Consider the following 6761-nt stretch of genomic DNA (forward strand, 5'->3'; position numbering starts at 1 on the left):
TTATATTCTGACCCATAAGAGCGGCAGTTCGGGGCAAGGCTAGTTAAATAAGCATGGCTGACAAATGAACCCAAATGTATATTTCTCTCGTGTACTTCCTTTGTTTCTCTCTCTTTAAAATCCCCATTTTGGGTAACAAGCGCCATAGTGTGTTGGCCCGTTATACTAAGTCCTAATCAATAGCTAGACTGTGTTTTGTGTATGTGTATTTTTATCATCATTTTAGCTTGCTAGTAAATAAATAATCAACTAAGATTGGTGTGGTAAATTCAGTGGTAAAGCCCGGGTCCGTGCAGATTCCCGGATTGTACGACGTTCAGATTATGAGACTGTAGAGGAAATTGATTAATTTAGCGACTGTTGTAATCGATATTCTGATATCCTTTGAGTTAATTTGGGAAATAGAAACTCAATCAAAGCAATGTTCCCATGGTGCCCCAGGTTAATGAGTTAATAATTGCTTGATTCATTGCTTAATTCATTTAATCACGCAATTATAAACCGTTAATCATTCGATGAGCAGCAGTCGTCACATTAACTAATACAACGTCACGACATATGGCGCCCCCTGTGAGGAGTCTAAGATAGGACTAGGCCGCACTGTTGTGTTATTCCATATCAATTGTGTAGCAATATATATACATTCCATTAATAGCTATAGGCAGGACTAGTGCGGGAGAGAAGTGTGTGTGTCGTTCCATTTCACCCAGATACTGGTCGGGAGAGAACGACCCCTGTTGTATATCTGACCAAAGCCAGTGTGAAGGGGGGTCTACTGAATGCTAACAGCTAGGGCATATGTACCAGCCGATGCAGGCATTCTGAGAAATAATACTAGTTGGGCCTAACGTAGTGTTATTTCTGTCGATCGCTTTCAGGAGTGATCTGACTCGGTCATAAGTAATTCCTAGAGCAGAGGACATATGAGCCAGCCATTACGGACAATAGAGTAGATATATTCGTTTGACCGAAGCGAGGTTATTATCTCTCTACCTCTCGCGTTTGGTAACGGGGAGAGGTTAAGGGTTGAACGTGAGACGTCACCAAGTAAACCCGTTCCCTTGTTGGAGGGAACATCCCTTGTGCGGCGAGGGGGAAACCCCGCGCAAGGAAAGCTAAGCATTGTGCCAGATGCTGAGCTAACAAAGGGGAGCAGCCATTTTTGTTTTCCTCTTTGTTCATAGTGAATTCCCGCGTTAGACGGGAATCCTGTGTGATCTCAGCTTGGGCTATCCGTAACCTCTGGCGAAGAAACGCCAGTCATTTTTCGTGAAATAAGTCAGGTTACGCTGTACGATATCTAACCAGTCTCAACTGATTGGATATCATTGTCTCGTTCAATTTAATATACATTAAATTGCTACACTACCTGTGCAGGTTGGTTAGGGGAATAATACACACACGAATGTGCCATAACCAATGAGACATTGTTAAACTGTTCCACGTTAACTTAGATATAGCAATTACTTCAGGTTAATTAAAGCTAATTCCTTTAGCCTATACGGGGTTGACTAATCATTCAAATTGATTAATAGATTAAAGCCATTTACCAGCTTAATGGTGTTTAGGTAGACTTTTTAACAGTATTGTAAAATTCTATTTTCACTGGTACCCTGTTGATTTTAGCTTGTGTTAACAGTGACCTCCGGTGGTGAAGAATCACCAGTAATTATTTTTAAATAATTCAGGTTATGCTGTACGATATCTGACCAGTCTCAACTGATTGGATATCATTGTCTCGTTCAATTTAATATACATTAAATTGCTACACTACCGTCCAGGTTGGTTATTGGAATAATACGCAAACTAATGTGTACTAACCAATGAGACATAGTTAAACTTTTCAACGTTAACTTAGAGATAGCAACTCTTTCAGGTGAATTAAAATTAAAATTCCCAAATAGCCGATACAGGTTAGATTTATCATTAAAATCGATTTAATCAATTAAACCTGTTTTGGCAAGTTCAGTAATAACCAACTCACATTACTGACCCAGTCTTGATGATTCATTGACGTTTACAAACTGAGTTAAATCGTGTTTGCAGCCTCCAACTAAAAACCCCAAACATTACGTAAATTGAAATAACTGACAATCATAATAATGAGCAATCCATCAGATGGGTTTCCACCCATTTCCCCTCTAATCAGTGGACCTTCACCCACGGAAAGATTGATCGCGGACCTCAGCAACGATGCAAATCCTAACTATGCCGAGGGGCTTAAAATGTTAGATTTCAATGCCATAAGCGAGAAAAATGCAGACATTGCGACAGACGCTCTTCAAAATAGACCATCAGGCGGAGGCCTTGTGAAGGTTCTCTCCAGTTTAGCCCTCAACTATGCCCACCAGCAGAGATGGACAGTGCACCAGTACCTCAGTGCCCAGCAGAGGCACGAGCAGGAAGCTGGGGAGTTCAAGGTACAGGTGGAGAGAACCAGGGAGCTGGCATCGAAAGCCGAAAAAGATAAGCTACTGCTAGCTGAGGAACTGTGTGTGAGAACAGATAAATTGGAAGATCTGTCTAACACTTATAACAAAGAACGCGAACAAACTCTTGACCAAGTCCGTATTCTAAAAGAACAACTCGGTTTAGCCAAAACTAAATACGATGAAGTCCACGCGAAACTAGATGAATCGGACGAGCTAGCTAGAAAACGGGGCGAGCAAATTGATGCCCTACAAACGGTTGTGAATGAAACCACTCAAAGCAATAATGCTCTATTCCAAAAGCTGCAGACCAAAGACGATCAGTTAATGAACACAATGACCAAGTTGGAGGACAAAACGGCAGAACTCATTGAAGTCGCTGATTTAATGAAGGATGAGAAAGACCAGGTGAGAAAGTTGGAAAATGTGACCTCTAAACAAAAGGAGGACATCGCATCACTGGATCTCTCACTCCACACTCGCGACCTCTTCCTGCAAACCATGACAGATAAGTATGAGGCCGAGCGAAAAAAGGGCGACACCTACGTGTCGAAAATAAACACCCTCAACTCCCAGGTGGACTCTGCGATGCAGCATAACACCACCCTTAGGTATCATCTGGAGGAACTCCAGAACAGTCACGCGCTATCGCGGGACAACCAGACCAAGCAACCTAGCTCACATCCGGAGCTAAGAGAACGAGGGAATGTAGATGACAGGAGATTTCAGCCTCTTTCTCTTGGCCATTCGGCCCACAGTGAATTGGGGCCTCCTCGCCAACACAACCACAGCTTGACTTTTCCTCTTGGCCTCTCGGCCCACAATTCTCCACTGGAGAGTGCAGATGCTCCCCGCGCACTTGGCGGGGATCGCCTTGACAAAATCGCCAAAAACTTCCGCCTCTTCGACCCCGTTCCGGGAAAGCCAAACGACACTGAGACATTCTTAGCAGACATAGAGGACGCCTTGGATGGCTACCCAAACGCTACGAATGCAGACAGGCTCTATCTTTTGAAGCGAACGTCCAACAGACACGTGACAAGGTTCATCCGTCTACAAGAGCAACACGTGCAAAACGACTATGCTAAACTTGCCACGGTTTTGAAAATAGAATTCAGTGGTTCTGCGACTCGCAAACACGATAGTTCGTTGGCTAACAATATCAGACAAGCTCGAAATGAACACCCACAAGCCTACTATCACCGGCTTCGTTCAGCTTACTTTGGCATGCTCACTGAAACAGGAATGGAAGACCTATTACCGTTCGAACAACTTTTTCTGTCAAACATGTCTCCCAACTTCATTAACTACTTGGGCCCTACTGCCCACGTCGGGTTGCCAATCTCGACGCTCCGAGAGCTGGCAAGCACCGCTTTTGAAGCATCAAAAGCAAGCCGGGCTAAGAGCCCGGACACCTCGACTTTTGAGCTTAGGCGGGAACCATCACTCGAATTAGAAGGGGCTGCATCTGGGACATATGCTGTAAAAGAGGACGATCAAAGGGGGTGGCTACCAAGTAACCACCACCCCGACAACCACCACCGTAACTATAGCTACGATGAACGTCCCCAATCTAACAGGTCCCGTAGAGATCAATCTAGCCGACATGCCCCTCCGCCTAACTCTCACAAAGGGTCAGGACACAAGGGTAACAAGCGTAACAAGGGCAACAAAGTGTTCAACAATGATTTAAACACTAACCGAAATGATATAGAAGCTCTGATAAAAGATGTACTGCATCGTAAGAAATTTGAGAAAGAGGACAAGGATAAATCCTCATGACTAGGCGTAAAATCGTTGGAAACCGAGTCCGCCGAAATTCATGCAATTCAAGAGGACGCAAACATTTCCATTACCCCCGCCCCCACTCAAATCCCTCTCCAGGTACCGCCCGTTCTAGACACAAGCCCGCAGGTTTTGTCTACAGACTTGGACACGGAGGTGGAGATGCACGAGATAAGCAGCTTTGCAACAGATGATTCCTCTACCATTCCGATAGAGGACCCACTGGGTCACGTAGGTAACTTATCTGTCTTGGAAATCGACGCAGATTACAAACCGCTCCGTTCTCCCAACCCACTCCATTTTGTTGGGGATATGACGAGAAAAACCAACTCGAACAGGCCATACCTTAGAACAGTCCTGGAGGACTGTGTGACCTGTCACGCTCTGATAGATTCGGGTTCAACAATTTCCCTTATATCCGAAACCTTGCTGGATGAACTAAAAAGGGCAGTGGACCCAACAAAACGTTGGTTGAAAACGGAACATTGCGATACGAATCTTCGAGGTTTCACTCAAGCTACCTCGCCCCTAACCAAACGTCTCCTACTTAAACTCAACTTCGAAAGCGTGTCACTGATACACCCCGTGTATGTGACTAGCATCGAAATCGAACGAATGCTGATTGGGAGTGATTTAATTGACCGTTTGGTACCACTAATGGATTGGAAAACCAATCAAATCTGGTCACAAATACCTATGCCAACTCCGTTGACTTCGCCGCATTCTTCCAAGGCTACCTGCCATACATTGTGCAACGACGTGGGTCAGACGTCAGCATCTGACGCAAACCCTGTGAACTTGGCCATGAGCCCGCCATTTGTGGCAAAGGACAATGTGAGTTCGACTCGGAACTTAACCGAACATGTGGTTTTCTTGTGCGGCTTGGGTGATTCACCAGCCGACACTTACCGCCCTCCTCTGATAGGGGGCGTGTGCCTAAACGGCACTATGGCTGAGGATACCAGGCTGGCCACCTGGTCAGAAAAATCCGCAATCAGTTTGGAAATGCTGAACGAAATTTCGAAAACGGCTAACTGCCATCCCCTTGTGCCGAAAACGTTTAGATTTCCACTGGGAACGACTCCCCAGACAACACTCACCGCAATAGGGGTGTGTGCGCTATCGATCCGCATTGGAACCAAGGAATTATCCCACTACCTACTGGTTGTCGCGGACCTCCCACATACAGTCTATGTGGGAGCGGACATTTTGGTAAGATTGGGTATTAAACTTGATACCATACACCAAGTTCTTTGGTCTTTGGCGCAGCCAAACCAACATGCCTTGTCTTTCGACCCGGTGCGAATGGCTTCCGGGCAGACTATTCCTGAAGCTTGCAAGACGATAACTGAGTCCGCCATGTTGATACCGGCAAGAACCACAGAGGTTTCTGTAAGACTGAACCTGGCGCCCGGATACCGGATGGAAGGCACCACTGCGTTCTTCCAACCCTCCCCAAAACTATTCGACTTGGGGCTAACTATCAATGGCAACCCACTGTTGGAACTAACCGCTAGATCCACTTACCTCCTGGTACAAAATCTGACTCAAGCGGATATTTCCATTCCTCGGCACACTCAGCTAGGAACATTGATCGATTACGCCTTCCATGATTTTGAACTAGTTGTTCCTGTGATTGGGCCTCTTCCGTCCTCCCTAGACCTAGATGGCGAGGGAGGTACGCTGTTTACTTGTCAGTCAAAAGCAATAGCACTAACTCCTGTATTGCCACTGGACGACACATCGGCATTCCGGCTGGATGTCGATCCTGACAGCAACCTGTTAATATACTCCATCGTCACGGAGGATGATATTGCGTCTCCTCCTGCATGCGAAGTACACTCTTGTGAGGAAACAACCGATGACTCTTCCAAAGGTGACATGCCGTCGCCACCCGATGAAGACCTGTACAATGTCGCCGAACCATATCCTGGTTTCCATGCACAGGTAATACAACTACTGTCGGAGGCTGATGCTCTTGTCAATGACACTGAACGCCATCAGTTGAGAGAATTGTTTAACAAACACAGTGAGATCTGGTCGACAGACTCGCTGGATTGCGGGGTTACGGGTATCCATGTGGTGCGTATTCCTACGCCACCCGGAGCCACTCCTACGTTCGTTAGACAATACAAAATCCCGCTCGCAGCATACGCAGCAGTACAAGAGATTATCGATTCCTTATTAGCTAAACGGATAATCAGGGAATGTAACAGTACGTACAGCGCTCCCGTGTGGCCCGTTCTGAAACCAACGGGTAAATGGCGTCTTACCATTGACTATAGACAACTCAACGAACTGGTTCCGTTGTCTCGTTGGCCAATGACACAGCTCAACCAAGAGTTGCCAAAGGTGGCAAACGCCAAGTACTTCTCCACAGTCGACGTGGCAAATGGTTTCTGGACCATGACAGTCGACCCGCGTGACCAACACAAGTTGGCTTTCTCTTTCTCGAACAAGCTCTTCACGTTCAATCGTTGCCCATTCGGGTATGCGAACTCCCCCTCAGAGTTCAACATCTTCCTGCACAAGGCGATGCCAGACGCA

The sequence above is a fragment of the Salmo trutta genome, chromosome 33 (genome assembly GCF_901001165.1).
Source record: "Salmo trutta chromosome 33, fSalTru1.1, whole genome shotgun sequence".
In the NCBI taxonomy this organism is placed as follows: domain Eukaryota; kingdom Metazoa; phylum Chordata; class Actinopteri; order Salmoniformes; family Salmonidae; genus Salmo; species Salmo trutta.